Source organism: Dipodomys merriami, unplaced genomic scaffold, assembly GCF_024711535.1.
Source record: "Dipodomys merriami isolate MVZ:Mamm:240054 unplaced genomic scaffold, mDipMer1.0.p SCAF_8, whole genome shotgun sequence".
Taxonomy (NCBI): domain Eukaryota; kingdom Metazoa; phylum Chordata; class Mammalia; order Rodentia; family Heteromyidae; genus Dipodomys; species Dipodomys merriami.
In genome coordinates, this window is record NW_027206401.1 from 7,217,429 (window position 1) to 7,234,387 (window position 16,959).

A 16,959-nucleotide genomic window follows, 5' to 3' on the forward strand; every position below is an offset into this window, starting at 1 on the left:
AACGCCACTGTGGAGACGAGAGCACATTCTACTGATGACCTCCAGGCCCTGAGTTCAAGGCCCCGCACAGGCACACACAAGCACACATATGTACGTGCACACGTGTGTACAAACATACATGCTGAAGGAAAAAAATGATTACAATGAACTCCAGAGGCTCTACGTTTTTATTCTTTTTTAAAGCAAAGATTTTGAAACTAAGGTTAGTATAGTATGCCTATAATGGAAGCTGCTAGAAAGGGAAAGAAAGCAGGAAGCCACCTGAACAAAGCTAGTGGGACCTATCTCAAAAGAAATATTAAAACAAAAGGGCTGGGGCTGTAGTTCAAGTGACAGAGCATTTGCCTAGAAAGCATGAGGCCCTGGGTGCAATGCCTAGTACTGAGGGAGGGGAAGAAAGGATCTTGAGATTCTGAACGGCTATTCTAAAGGTTATTTTGTGCAATTTCTACAGGCAAAAACAGCAAAAGATTCCAGCAACAGTAGTTAGCCGATAGAAAACAAAAAAGCAGAAAGTAAGAGAGATTATTCTCTAGTTGACTGATTAATGACTTGTACTTTTCAACAGTGTATATCGCTGGGAGCTTGGCTTGAAGTAGAAGGAAAATGCTGCTGGTGATTTGTTAAGGAAATCAGGGAAACAGTGTCACAGGGCTCCCAAGGCTCCTCCTCGGGCGCCTTCAACCCAGTGGCACTGGTTATCAAGACAGGGCCTTGGAAGGTCCTGCTGCCGCTCTGCCATCCTGAGCATACATCAACTCCATGCACCTCCAGCTCCAACTCAAAATAAAACATGGAACCCCAAAGTGTATGCACATGGAAATGTAAAACGAGGATGCAGAGAAAGACCATCCATGGAGGACTGATGAACCCCAGACACTGGAGAATGAGATTCGGCCGAGGCAACCATAAAAGATGGCAGGAGGGAGCTGCACATGCACACACACCCTTTATGTTCTGGGCCAAAATGTAATGTACATGTCACTTTTGGAGAGAAGGACTGAGCTGGAGTTTAAACTCAGGGCCCTGTGCTGGCTAGGTAGGCGCTCTACCACTTGGGCCATGGCCCTGTTTCAACATCTATGCTATTTCTTAATGACTTTGGCCAACTTGATCATCCACCCCCTATACCAGTGCTGCCCCATAAGAAAGCACAGGCTGGACTTTCACGGCCCAGTGTGCCCACCGAGCCCCACAGGCTAGCTCCTTAGGCAAGAACGACTTAAGAGAGACATGGAGCAGCAGTTTTGGTGGAGGAGGAGACAGACGTGTGGATCTTCTGGGTCATCACTTCCTGCTTTGGAAGATGGCAAAGCCAGACGACTTGTGTGTGTGTGTGTGTGTGTGTGTGTGTGTGTGTGTGTGTGTGTGTGTGTGTGTGTGTGTGTGTGTGTGTGTGTGTGTGTGTGTGTGTGTGTGTGTGTGTGTGTGTGTGTGTGTGTGTGTGTTCCATTTTACTCTCACATTTATATTTTTACTATGTGATATGACCATATTATTTAACTGCAACTTCAGATATTACAAAAATAACCTAACAGAACAGCTTTAATTAAACAATAGGGACTTTCACTGATATTAAAGAAATTATCGAAGTTAGTTTTCTATTGTTTCCTGTCTAGAAATCAGTTTTTTTTTTTTGTTTTTTTGTTTTGGTCTGTTGTAGGGCTTGAACTCTGGGCTTGGGCGTTGTCTCTTAGCTCTTCAGCTAAAGGCCACTTGAGCCACAGTGCCACTTTTAATCTTTTCTATTTATGTGGTACTGAGGAATCAAACCCAGGGCTTCATGCATGCAAGGCAAGCACTCTACCACTAAGCCACCTTCCCAGCCAAGAAATCAGTTTTCAAGAGAAGAACTTAGTCTAAGGCAAAGAATGGTGATATCACATGGATCCTAGTTACCTTATTGCGTAGAAGCCCATTTCATGCTATCACCAATCAAATTTACGTGAGAAATATTGTAGCAAGTAAACAACAAAAAGTTACAGGCATTATTTTGTTTGCCCATCTAAAAAAAAAAAAGCAAACCTACTGAAATGAAGGACTTCAAGAAGAAATAATTTCTATATCAAGTGGAAAATACTATCAAGATTTGAGAAACAGAGTTGCAAGATAGGAAGGTAAAAAGAATAAGCAGTAAAAGTAGAAAAGTAGACAGGCTTGGTACTTTCCCTTCTTACACTGACAAGAAGAGACCCTGATCTTCTCCCCACGGTTACTCAGCGTTCTCAAACACGGCACTTAAAGTTGGTGTAAATCAGGTTTTAAGAACTGCTGCTTCTTGATGTATCATGCTATGCTCATCCTAGCTTTGTACATTTATCATTAAATTCTTTCAAGCCACCTGTTTCTTGCCTTCCTTATAGCATCGTTTTTGTCCTACAAGGTACTATAAGAACTTTGGAATTCCAAGGGCACTGACGGAAAGTATGTATAAAGAAACTTCTCTATATGTTTCAGAAAAAAAATGTTCAAAAGCAGGTGCCAATTAACCAATCAGTCCCAATAAAATGTAACTTGAAGTAGCAGAGGGCAGCATCTGTCCACAGGTAACGAACATCCAGTCTATCAGACAAGCTGGGTTCCAGATAAGGCCAGGGACCATTACACAGAGGCTGCAAGCTCTTTCTTCAATGCTGCCATGTAAAATACATCAAACAGGCTCTGAGCAGCTTGGCTATCTGCAGATAACAATACAGATGCACGAAGGCTAGTCTTCATCTCACAAAAATGCACGTTTTTTTGCTACTCAACCTGTGCTCTTATTGCTCCCTCCACCAGAGAAAATGGTACAGTAGGGGACATTTTCTTCCAGTTGTTTGGTAAAGCATGCGGTGTCTAGACATGGATAGTATGTGCAAGGCCTCATCCTTCAGTCTTTAATGCTGCTGCTACAAACTTCTGTTCCAATGCCTCTTCTAAATGATTTCCTGTTAACTGGACACTACACACAACTAAAATAAAACAAACACCAACACCACATAAATAACCACGCAGATTGTAACAGAATATTTTAAATCGTTTTGTGAAATATGGATAGAGGATTATATGTGACGGTGACGGTGACAAAGGTAAACAATATAAAGAGAGAAATACATTTGTTAATTCTTTTCCACAGGACCAATACCTAACCGGCACATGAGGGTGTACCAGTAATGAGTTGGCTTCTGTCACTCATGAATTATCCCCACACTCTCTCACTAATTATATTATTATGTTCTTCAGGAATTATAAATATTCATTTTTTTCTTGCTTTCTCCTCTGCCATTTATTGAAAGATGCACAGGCACGAGTAACCAGGATGCCTCGAGGCTTACAACTGGAAGGGACAGATTCAAAAATGCTGTACACTGGGATTTCAGCATGAGCCCAAAGTGTGGATTTAATATACTGGGATTTCAGCATGAGCCCAAAGTGTGGATCTAAGAGGTGAAAAATCACAAATATTGTCACCTAAAATACAAGCAAATTCTTGCTTAATCTGAGAATCTATCATAGAGTCGTACTCTAATTATTATTTATGAAACGCCACACCTTTCGTTTGTATTTAAACTGGTAAGGCAGGCTGCCACGGAGATCTAGTCCCCTGTATTCATTTCTATCTGCTGCTTTAGTTTAAGGCACATTTTCCTTTATTTCACTTTTCCACAAGCCATAAAAAAACTCATTTCTAATTCATCCGTTCGTTCAGCTTAACCTCTCTTCTCAGCAATTAAAGCACTCTGCGCATCCCTCATCTATCACACAGCCAGCTAAATAATGCATTGCGTCCCCCGCTCATCTTTTATCATCCCAAATGACAGGTATTAGCATATCTCCCCAGTCAATTACAGTGCAGCAGAATAATCACAGCATAATTGGGCGAAAGCCACTCTAATCACCAGCCCTGCAAACGCACAGAATAAAAACTGAGTGGCAGTTCAGACAGGCCTTGCTCTTGTCCATGATTCCCGCCAACAAGTCTGGCAGATGTCCATTGCCTTCCTTTTAGAACTTATCCTTCAGAGAGGTTAACTTCTCCATGCATCCTATGGAAGAGAACAGAACGCTCGCGTGTACATACAGGAAGCACGTATTGCCCAAGTGTGTGCAGTGGTGCATACTATTAAATAGCACCTCCTACTTTCCAGTCAACTGAAAAACAAGAAGGCCATTCTAAGTATGATGTCATCAGTGTCCTATGTATTTACTATCAAAGCGGCAGTACTACCAAGGTCCACATAGTAAATAAATTCTTCCTGTGTCCCAGAAATCAAGGTTTCTCAATTTCTTCCCACATAGAGATAACATTTTAAAAATTAAACAACTGTTGTCATTCTTATACTACAGTCTTATTAAATTTATATTTCTGATGATATTAAGCATGCTGACGCTTATACTTTCAACAGGGCCTTAAATATTGAAACAAAAATAGGAGTATACATTGAGAAATTTGGAAGAAGTTACAAACTTTAGACACAAAAAATGGATATAAAATGTTTAGATGTTCAAGCAATTTGTTTCAAATTGTTTTTAAGATGCTTTTTAATTTTTTTTTGTAATTTTACTGGCTAATGTATACTATCCACCCATATCAGTATCATCTTACATCATATGTACTCTTATTATCTGCTATTTCATTTTTCATCTCCTTTTCCCCCTCAAAAGAAATGTCATCCTGAAATAAAATTTAATCTGTGAAATGGCAGAGGGAAGTTAAAAGACCCTTCTTTATTTCTGGTGTCACTGGAGATAGAATTTTGGAAGTACTGGTAAGGTCCCTTTAAGTCAGGGGAAGAGGGGAGGAGAACCTTCAACATGGGAAGGAACCAATCTGGCTTTAAAATTTGGCAATGGAGAGAGCCTTGCTCAGGTGGAGCTCTACCACTTGAGTCACGCTTCCAGTCTGGCTTTTCATTGGTTGTTTTAGAGATGGAGTCAAGTGAACTTTTCCGTTCAGGCTGGCTTCAAACTGCTTACCCTGAGCTCTCAGCATCCTGAGAATTTAAGGGTCAGAGAACCTAAGAAACTTCCTGTAGGATTTAATTGTAGCCCTGAGGACCACAGCTCCTTGCAGCTCCCTTCCTTCTAGCTGCCGCTCCTTCTCATGTGTCTACCTAAGGCCATATATGAGGCAGGCAGCAAACTGACCAGCCGCACTTGAGGTGTGCTTTGGGCAGAGACAGGACTCTGTCCTAGCTAGAGAGATACCTAAATCTGCACAGGCAGAGGGGCCTGGCCGGCACAGTAGCCAGTACACTGGGATAGACAACGACAGCCACTGGCCTGCTGCCCATGAGATATGACAAGACCCTTGGCTTAGCAAAGCAGCAGCAGTGGAGATGCCAACGGAACTGAACAGGCTATTATGCTATAAATCAAACGAGCGATGGTGCTTGTTCCTTCTCTTTAGAGCTTGTGACTATGTCCCACCACATTTCAGTCCTTCAGTATAGGTGAATGAATATACTAGAGTGACAACACAAGATCAAAAGGCCAAAATGAGAAGACCAGGGTCAAAACAAATAGTCCCCCCAGACTTTTTCTTGCTTCCAATCTTGTTGTTTAAGTTACGCTATGAGTTGTTATTGGAATTATCCTTTCAAGTCGTCAGCATGAATTTTTATTGGCATACTTTTGTGAATAACTGAAGGTGGCAATTTTATTGCTTATTGGAGAATATCTTTTACAAGAATTTATCAGAAGTACATCTGGCATGTGAGCATTAATTCCACGGGTTTGTCCCCAAAACTTGATTTTTAAAAACCATGTTTTAATATATTCTTTACTTCAGACAAATGTTCTACTTGGCTTTAAGCATCTTCTAACATATTGGCTCTTTCAACACCAGCCACTTTGACATTCTCAACTGACTTGAAAAAATTGACATAGCTTGGGAAGAGGCCAAATTTAAGTCAGGGGGAGGAGAACCTTCACCATAGGAAGAAACCAAGCTGGCTTTAAAATTTGGCACATAGAGACACCCTAGAACAAGCACAATCAATACCAGACCCTGTAATCTCCAAAAAGCTTTCCTTTGCTTCTTCTTAGTAAAATCTTCAGCAGTTTGATGATTAATAACATGGTCACAGAAACTCTAGGCTAAAGAATTTTGCCAGCAAGCTCAGAAACATGTCTCTAATTATATATGCACATCCACACGAACAAGTGCTTGAAGGAGGGGATGGATGTGCATTTTTGTCATTACTAGAAAATTTAGTCCTCAAAAATTAATGCTAAACTAACATCCCCAGAGAAAAGAAATGGGGTTAATTCCAAATTTTCCAAGTAAATAAGCTTGCTTCCAGCATTCACTTAAAAAGCCCTCTTGTGAAATCCATAGTACCTGAAGGCCATGTTTGGTTCCTAACACCATTACAAAACTGAACAAAATCCGACCAAAGTGGGTCTGAACTGTGCAGCATTACAGCTCCCTCCTCTCCCCTGTGGGTCTCCAGCAGTGCGTTAAGGCAAACGTTGGTGCACCATGTACTCTGCGGACCTGAGGACAGACACTCTGCAGTCAGTACATCTAGCTAGTATCAGCCACCTACCTGACAGAGTATTTGATCTAGCAGAAATGGAGCTCCTATTATGCTAGCAGCATGTGGTCATGATATACTTGTTTCCATATAATATCCAAGGATATTCCAGAAACAGCTTATATCTTTCACTTAGGCTATGTGACCTACTGTGTACTTTGATGCCAATGAAACCCCATGTACATCTTGCAAATACCTATCATTCCAATACATATCCCTTCTAACTGAAGTGCACAACATATAAAAATGTTGCTTTTACTACTTGACATACATTTAAAATACATTGATTAATACATTGAGTTGAACCAACATTAGATCATTAAGCTATGTAAAGCTGATAATTCTGTAAGATTCAATCTAGTCTTTCATTCCTCTCCTTAGGAGAACTAGTAAGAAATACTCTAATAATTTTGTGAACAAGGCACTTACCTGGGAGGCAGAGCATAGATTCCTGTCCTACTTTGTCACCAGACAGATCTAAACCTAAAGTAACGGGCTATCTCAGCCTTCTTCACTGTGGGGATTTTTTTTTTTTCGTAGTGTAGGTTAATTTCTTCTTTGAGGAAATAATGAAAAATAAGTGATCAATTATCTAGAGTAAAACAAGGCAATGACAAAGGAAATTTGGAAAGAAGACAAAAGGTGGTAAAAACTGAAATTCTTATATTTGGTCTCTATATTAATAAAGTTTCTTTCCTGGCTTTAGTTAGTGGGAAGATTTGTTTGTACATGAAAAATAGCTATATTTTCATCCAAACTAGTGAGAATACCTTAGACTATCACATACTAGAAGAATAATAAATGAGGGTAGAGTTGAATGTTCTCCCAAATGAATACAGGCAGCATATTAGACCTATAGACATGTAAGGCTGGCATCTCCAAATCAATTTGCCAACTTTACAGTGGAATTTTGCACAGGAATCCAAGTCTAGAAGTCAGGCAAGATCCCAGCAGCTCTCATGTCACTCTCCGTCTCCACGCCTGCCTCCTAACCCCTGAATAGCATGTACCTTGGCCAACAGTCTTCTATCTTTCCTTAACTTCACATTCATTCATTCCTCTTAAGACAGAGCTAAAAAAGAAACTAAAATATCATAAAAAAAGCTAACTAAATGTACTAAGTGTAAGGTCCGCTCCTGGATGGCGAGCAGACTCCACCCTCCTCGCAGCAAAGTCTCCACCCAGTACCTGCGTTACCTAGGCAACTGGGACACCTGGAAGAGGTCACATCTGCATCCGCTGAGGTCACATCTGAATTTGATGTGGCCACACCTTCCCCACCCATACCCTACATAAGGGCTAGCCCAGGCCCAGACTCGCTCTCCTCTCTCTTTTTTTTCTCTCTGTTCATTTCTAGCTCTTGCTGCTCTTTTCTTGCTCTCTTGCTCTCTCTCTTTCCCAGCCACGTGGAGTGCCAACCTTGCCTGGTCCCAGCAGGTCTACCCCTTACCTGAATACCACGTGAGTGCTACTGTTCTTACCCCTCTCTCTGCTCTTTTCTCTCTCTTTCCTCTCTTCCCAGCTCTCTCTCATTCCCAGGCCTTTCCCAGCCACGTGGAGTGCCACCCTTGCCTGGTCCCAGCAGGTCTACTGAATAAACCTACCCTTATCTGAATACCACGTGCGTGCTGGTGCTGTTCTAACTCGGTTACCTCTTTTTAGGAACCTAACATAAATGGTGCCGTGACTTGATAAAGGCTTAAAGTCAGGATAGCTGGGATTTCTCTGTTTTTTTCTTCTTTTTCTTTTTTTTGTTCTTCCCTTTTTGCTCTGAGGAATACCTGCAGTTCTGACGGCCTTTTGCAAACCAGTCTGTCTGCGGCGGAATCAACGCATCGATACCATTGCTGCCTTCACATCCACGTCCACACCACTTCTCTACTCTGGTGAGTGAAACTACTCTACGGCTCTCTGTCGCTCAGTCTCTGTCCAGACGTGGCGCCACGCCAGAGAGCTCCTACGGCCTTTAGCTGAAAGGCCGGTCACCTCTGAAGCCGAGGACGCTTGGCTTTGGGGGCTTGGCCATTTCTCTCTAGAGGGCTCTGGGGGAAGTCGGGACGCCGCTTCTGCCTGGTCAGCTCTCCTTCACTCACCAGACTGACTCTCCTACTCATTTAATGGGGTGCTACGAATCACGCCTGAGCCGTGAAACCCCTTTGAAATGTCTCCCGCGCTCCCTGGAAAGCCAGAGAGCCTCATTTTTATGCCATTCTCAGAAGCACAGTTTTTGCTACTGCAATGGTAAATGGTCAGAAGTTTAATTTCAGGCTCTTTGCTCTCTCTGCCATTCATGGGCAACTTTCTACCCTTTTTTTCTACAACTTTTTGGCTTGTGCCTTGAAGAGTGCGACGCAGGCTGGGTCCCAGGGACCCCCCTCTAGGTTCCCTCTCAAAGGCTAGCCAATGTAGGCTTAATCTATTCAGGCTTTCTTTGCATTCTTTCAGAAATTCGCCATCTTGAATCCGCCATCTTGGCCACGTGGTGGGTTAAGGGATTGGCCCCATCTGACCCTTAACCTTCCACTAAGTTTACTACTCCATCTATTCTAAGGTGCCTTGCTAACAAGTTGCTGTTTTCACAGGCCCTAGTAACTGAGGCCCAACCATCTGATGTGCTTTGTTAGCAAAGATGTCTAAATGTTGTCAAAATTTTAGGTTTTGAGTTTTGCCTTTTTTGTTTTGTGTTGTGTATTCCACTACTGACTACATGGTTCTAAAATACTGGGCATATTTATGCTAAAATTTTCATCACATCTAATGAGTTTTGTCATTTCAGAATATTTGTTGGCAATTCTTGATAAGAACCAGGTAAGCTCTACTTATTCTACTTGATCTCCTTGTTGCTTTAATTGAAAATAATAAAGGGCTTTTGTGGCAAAGATTTCAGTTCAAAGCCAGCTCGGGCTAAAAAATCGCTAAGACTCTGTCTCCCAGCTAAACTCTGCAAGTGATACTATAACTCAGTGTGGTAGAGTGCTAGCCTTGAGTTCAAACCTCCTTGAACACTGGAAGTGCTATTGTAACTCAACGTGGTTCAGTGCTAGCCTTGAGCGGAAGCGCTCAGGGACAGTGCCCAGGCCTTGAGTTCAAATCTTGAATACCAACTGGGACAAGCCATCCCAGCAACGAGCACCTAGACTCAGCCAGTCTAGGGAACAAGGGAACGTGGAAAGGAGTAAGGGGAGATGATGTCACATCAGCTACTTTGTGCCTGCCCTTTCAAAATTAACCTGAGCCGGGAGGTCAGTAGAAGTAAGAAGCCTGCCCATCCAATGTCTATACCTGTCTACCTATTAACTGAACAGGGATTTATATTCTTGCCTTTGTCACCTGAATTCTCTACCTAGTCGCCAGATGTCAGAAGTAACTAGGGACATTTCTACCAACATTTTCAGCCCCAAGTCCTTCCTCTTGCCATTTATTTGCTCTCTAGTATTTTTTTTTCCAGCCCCTCAATGCTCATGAGACTTCTCCAGATTTCATCCAAGGACTCACGCCACCAAGGGACAGCTGCTGTTCACTGCCTTCTCTGGGAGGAGACCAAATTCCAGCCTTTTATCCCTATTGTCGACGCCCCTTGTCAGCAGGAAGTAGCCAGAGAGAATCCTCGCCCTATTTCATGATTATTAAAAGGCTGGAATGTAAGGTCCGCTCCTGGATGGCGAGCAGACTCCACCCTCCTCGCAGCAAAGTCTCCACCCAGTACCTGCGTTACCTAGGCAACTGGGACACCTGGAAGAGGTCACATCTGCATCCGCTGAGGTCACATCTGAATTTGATGTGGCCACACCTTCCCCACCCATACCCTACATAAGGGCTAGCCCAGGCCCAGACTCGCTCTCCTCTCTCTTTTTTTTCTCTCTGTTCATTTCTAGCTCTTGCTGCTCTTTTCTTGCTCTCTTGCTCTCTCTCTTTCCCAGCCACGTGGAGTGCCAACCTTGCCTGGTCCCAGCAGGTCTACCCCTTACCTGAATACCACGTGAGTGCTACTGTTCTTACCCCTCTCTCTGCTCTTTTCTCTCTCTTTCCTCTCTTCCCAGCTCTCTCTCATTCCCAGGCCTTTCCCAGCCACGTGGAGTGCCACCCTTGCCTGGTCCCAGCAGGTCTACTGAATAAACCTACCCTTATCTGAATACCACGTGCGTGCTGGTGCTGTTCTTACTCGGCTTACCTCTTTTTAAAAACCTAACACTAAGTGGAATTGAAAACATTAGGGTAGATAAAAGTTACAAATAATATTTCCTCCAAATCCCTGCCAAAGAATAATAAAGTAAATCAAACATGTAAGTGTATGAACCACCAGCAGATGGCAGAAACAAGGCTAGGAAATTCTGAACAAAAGAAGAGAACAGGCAACATGGATTCCCTCATCATGGCTGAGAAAGCGGTAGAGACTACTTGTCTTTCATTTGTGGGAACATGACAAAGTCCTTTGTGGTGCCAATGTATTTTGTCATTTTAATTTAAACTCAATGACGAAAATGATCTTAAAAAAAACATGGTCACCTATTTTTTTTTTCTAGAGATTCGTAAGAGGTTTTAATTATATATGCAAAAATAAATCCTTTTTAGTATGGAAAGTCACAAGAGTCTAAGATGATAAAACCCAAAGAAAACGTTTGCTTGTTTCATTTCAATGACACTGTTAACCTTAAAAACACTTTCACCTAAGTCAGTCACACCCACTTCCAAGTTAACCAAGAAAATGTGTATGGTATAACTTTAAAAAAAAAGAAATTTAAATATACAATGCGTTTTGTTTTGTACCAGTCCTAAGCAACTCAGGGCTTGGGCACTGTCCCTAAGCTTCTTTTTTACTTAAGGCTAGTCCTTTACCACTTGAGCCATAGGTCCACTTCTGGCTTTTTTTTTTTTTTTTTTTTAGTGAAGAGTCTCACAGACTTTCCTGCCTGGGCTAGCTTCAAACTGTGATCCTGAGATGTCAGCCTCCTGAGTAGCTAGGATTTCAGGTGTGAGCCACCATCACCTGGCTTATATAATGTGTTTTTAAAATGGAAAAATTTTAATGCATACTTTAAATCCGTAAATTGTTCAAATCTCACTGTACTCCACTACTAACCATTATAAACCTGACATACTGTATTAGTGGCCCAGGCACACTGCCAGTCAAATCGATGAAGTAAATGTAACCTAGGAGAAGGGTGTTCATTTCATTACAACATTTAAAACTTTCCTTCTCTCGAAATCTGATGGACATGCCAACTTTATGGTTTGCATTTCTCTCTGAACAAACATCCTCTCTACAGAAAATTCCTTCTGTCTTCCACTTATTTTCTGTAGTTTCAAATCATTTAGTCAAAAAAAATGGCTGTTCTAATTGTCAAATGTGTTAGGCTCCACTGTCTTGTATAAACACTCAGAAGGTTTGTTTTCAGGTTGGGCTCTGGCCACAAAGACACAAATGCTTTCCCTATACTCAGTGCCGCATGTGGCCCCTAGAGCTCTCTAGTGACTGGGACATGGCTAAGCAAATGGAAGTGAGCTTCAGCTTTCACTTACACAGTTACACTCAAGATTCAGAAATGACAGTGCAAGGCCACTGGTCAGGGGGGAAAAAAAAACAAGTGGAGTTCTGCCATACAGTGGTTTTCGTTTTTATTACACAAAAATACCTTCCTTTAAAAATCAAAATAAATTCACTTTTATTTAGAAATCTCTAGATGACGAATCCCTTTTTTTCCATTAAAAATTTTTATGTTTACTTGGAATTATGATCAACTCTATAGTAAACAAGACAGACTAGATAATGATAATTGTATCACAGAACATACAATTATGTCCAAAATGTATTTTTTCTTGGACATTGTCCTAGCATAAGCTCATTCTGAGAGATGTATCAAAAATGTAGAATTTGGAAGTGGGACTGTGGCTCAAGTGGTAGAGCACTTGCCTTGAGCTGAAGAGCTCAGGGACAGTGCCCATGCCCAGAGTTCAAGCCCCACAACCAAAAAAGAAGAAGGTAGGGTCAGGATGGATTAAAGCAATCACATTTGCCAAAGCATCGGTGAAACTCTGGATAACCATTAACACATCCTTCACACAGAAAGATGAAGCAATGGCATCTGTATGGAATAGTCTTGAGGGAACATGGTGCTGTGTAACAGAACTGGCTGGGCTACATCAGGCTGCCCCCCAAATACCAACAAAGCAGAGGGAACTTGCGCAGTTGCAAGGCACAGAGGGTGAGCCCGGGCAATCAGCAGGAGGAGGCAGGAAGGGCAGGCCTGGGTCCCGATGGCCTGCTCTAGAAAGGAAGCAGGCCCATGAGATGCAGAAGAGAAAGGCAAGCTCTAGAGGGAAGGTCAAAGGGGGACAGAGCAGGCCCAGGGCTGCCCTTAGGAGACCATGTCAGGTAGAGCAAGAGGAGAAGTTTGAATTTTGAAGTTATTTTTCTTTGCAATATCTAATTAATGAAGACATGAATAAAAATGCGTAAACCACTTTAGGATGTACTTTTAAATTCTTACTTTTTAGGTAGTTGAGCTTACTTGGGCTTTTTATATTCTAGGAGATGAAGAAAAGCTCTAAAAATGACAAAAGAGGACAAAAAGGTAAACAGAAAGAAAAATAATGACAAATGTAAAGGAAGAAATAGAAATTGTGCTCCAGGCTGTAATATTAAGAGGAGACTGCTGAGGCCCGGGCTCTGGAACAAGGGCCTCTTGGGCCTTGGGCTTCCACATCCAGACCACCACAGGCCCTTGCACATCTCCTGCAGTTTACACTCCATTTTGCTTTATTATCTTTAAATAGCTGTCTACAGGGGTTTCAATTCAACAGGTCCATTTATGAGTACTGTGCGATCTGATCAATGTCACACCTCTTGCATTGCTCTCCCCCGTCTTTCCCAACCTCATCCAGACCCTCAAGTTGTGTGCTTCCATTTTCATATATGTGCATTGAACATGATGACTGTTTTCACCCACCCTCCTCTCTCCACTCACCTGTGTCCCCCACCCCTTGCCTCGCCACTCTCCAACTTAATCCCATGGGAGAACAACAGTGGTCACACAGCATTGATTAACTACACACTGCAGGAGGAGTTACTAAACTCATGGAGAGTTTAGTAACTAAAAGTTGCTTCTCACAATTCTTAGCTAGCAAAGAATTTAGAAGAGGAAGGATATTCATGAGTATGGAGCAGTAACACATAGATTGATATGACTTCAAAGAAACTCATGAAGCTGGAGGAGGCTACAATGCTTGATAAGAAATGTACTCATTATCTTGCCCATGTAATTGTAACCCCTCTGTACAGTATTTTCACAATAAAAAAAAAAAAAAAAGAAAGAAAAAAAAAAGAAACTCATGAAGCTGAGTGCAGCCAGGTCAATGAGGGTCAGTGAGACCAGGGGGGTTCAAAGCCAGCCCCGGACAACTTGGAGGTACTACTTCAGAATCCCCAAACAAAACCAAATGACGTTATCTACTATCAGTTTCTTGGCAAAATTTGTAAGCAGCAAGTCAATTTTAAGCTGTTTTTCTATGCTCAATCACATAATTACAGATACATACACACTTGCTTAGCTGATTTATCATTTTGCTTTGTCCATTAAGAATATAGAAGATATACTAACCTTGTAAAGAATAATTCATATTGGCTGTCCCTGGGACTTGTATTTTCTAATAGAATTTTGTACTTTTTAACTTATTCAAGTCTTAATATTAAAACTCAAGCCAGTAGTCTAGTTTACAACAGAACATTCCTTTCCTAATAAAGACCTATTTTCCCTGATTTCTTTTTTTTTAAACTTTGAGCCAGGCACCAGGGGCTCATACCTGTAATCCCAGCTACGCAGGGGGCTGAGATCTGAGGATTGCTGTTTGAAGCCAGCCTGAGCAGGAAAGTCCATGACATTCTTATTTCCAATAAACTACTCGGAAAAGGCCAGAAGTGGTGCTGTGGGTCATGTGGTAGAGCATTAGCCTTGAGTACAAAGGCTCAAGGACAATACCCAGGCCCTGAGTTCAAGCCCAAGGATAGGCAAAAAACAAAACAAAAAACTTTTGAAGCACATCCTCTATAATTATTGCTTTTTATAATTATTCATAAATAAAAACCAGCCATCTTCACTGGATTAAAAAAGTCTGAACTAGCTGGGCGCCAGTGGCTCATTCCTGTAATCCTAGCTACTCAGGAGGCTGAGCTCTGAGGATCGCTGTTCAAAGCCAGCCTGGACAGGAAAGGGAGACTCTCATCTCCAATTAATCGCCAGAAAACTGAAGTGGCGCTATGGCTCTTGAGCTGCAGAGCTGAGGGACAGCGCCCAGGCCCAGTTTTCAAGCCCCATGACCAACTGAAAAAAAGAGTCTGAAATAATTTAAATTCAAAGGAAAAGAAAATGAATCATTAAAATAGTTGGAGTGCTCAATATTCTACTATGAAATTAGTTGTGAGCATTTCAAATTCAAAGTTTAAATTAAGATAAGCCTGGCAAAACAAAAGCTTTTAAAAGACTTTGAGTCAGGATACTGGTTAGGTTTGTCTTTTAGATAGAGCACTGTAGTCACATGTCGGAGGATAGATTTTCCCAGGTCCTGTTGAGGACAGTGGGCTGGATGAGGAGGAAGCTGTGGCCTGTACAAAAGTAACATTAAAAAAGTAGAAGAGCAAGCATAGATATGTTTCCCACCAGATTAGTCTAAAACAAAATGTCTCTCACAGCAGGCTCTGGTGGCTCATGCCTGTAATCTTAATCTGTTCAGGAGAATGAGGCCGGGAAGATCTTGATTCAAAGTCAGACAGAATTCTGGAAACTCCATCTTCAGTTAACCAGCAAAATGCTGGTTAGGCTCACATAGTAAAGTGTTAACTATAAGCAAAAAGGCCGAGCAAGAATAGGAGGCCCTGAGTTCAAGAATGTGGTAGCACATACACACGCACACACATACACATTCACACCCGATATTAATTTCATGTCAGACTAAGTCCTGAGGTTTTGTATGACTGAAGGATGGTTCTCTTGGACTACAGTTGGGCACGTTCATAGGCAGCACTGGCTGGCTGTGTTCTGGGTTGCAGTATGTTCAAGCTCTTTTCCAGTTATGATTGCAAGTTCCACTTATATCTGAAACCAACATTAAGCGTATAGTTTTAAGCATGGCTGAGAAGGCAAAACATGCAAGTGGAATGAAGGATCAAAAATATGAAAAATATCCATTGAAAGGATCTGAATAGATGAAGGACAGATATGTGCTTTGTTCAACAAGATGATGCTTTCAGTGGGGCGCCTGCCTACCAGTGAGTCAGAGTTGAGGGTGTTTTATTTTTCCCCCCCAAGAAATTGGAAAATTAGAAATGCTGAATATTTAGATTTTTTTCATAAGAAATAAGGTCAATTCTGACATTCAAAAATATTTTTGCTGACTTCCAGGTAATGAAGTAGTAAAAAAAAAAAAAATCAAATTTTAAAGCCTTGTTGAATTTAGGGCTGCTAAAGCAATCGGCTCTGTGCGCCAGACCCCACGCACCATGGGGCGGTTGGCTACAGCCCTCTTCAGCAATTTGGCATACTCAGTAAGTATGAAAGATTATGAAGATGAGTTCACAAGAACTCACCCTACATGTTTATTAGATATGCAATGAATATTTTGCATGCATGCTGGGTATTAAATTAAAATGGAAAATTCGGGAGACGGCCATATGTTAAATTCTGTAAACAATATGGAATTAGCTCTATTTGGGCTTAATTTATTTTGCTAATTTTGAACAGACATAGAAACATAAAAACATATTAAGGTTGTAAACTCGCTACAGCAAATATTTCTGAAGTACTAATTCACGCCTTTTCTTTCCAGTGGCATGCATGCATGTGTGCAACTCCAAACCCTGCCAAGTTCCTAACTTCAGCAGAGCTTTGACTGTGGTAGTCACCTCACCTGTCATTACCGCACAACTCTTCCACAGCACGTGTTAGATGCCAACCATTCAGAACGGCAGGTGGAGAAAATGCAAACAAGGAATGGTGAACTTTATAAAGGAGTGAGGTAAGAACCATCCTCAGCCTCAGGCTCGGAGTTCCCTCCAGCCTCAGCTCTCTCCTGACAGCAAGTCCTCCACGGTACTTCCTCTGCCCTTCACACTTGTACAAGAGTGTGGCCAGCTGCCCAAATATGTGCTTCCTTTGACATACAGGCTTTAAAAATAGCACATCTGCATAAACGGTGAAAAATCTCTTAAAGAACACAGGTTTGGAAGATTTTAATTCTAAAACTCCTATGTCCCACAGTGTTGCTCACCTCTCCACTGGCTTCCACTTCTCTGATCTCCTCACATCTACCACAGCAGCTCAGACCACTGCCCTTGACAGGAAGGAACCTGGGCAAATCCATCCTCCAACATGTGGCTACAGTTCTCTATCTAGATGGTAAATCTGACCAGTACCCTGGCTTAAAATCTTTTAATAGCTTCAGATTTTCT

At 41.9% G+C, this 16,959-nt stretch overlaps 1 protein-coding gene across 5 annotated transcripts in view; it reads right to left on the reverse strand.

The window, feature by feature from the left end:
• The window catches only part of Arid1b (AT-rich interaction domain 1B), a 334,344-nt gene that overhangs the window by 128,895 nt on the left and 188,490 nt on the right, over positions 1 to 16,959 (reverse strand). The window lies entirely within an intron of this gene.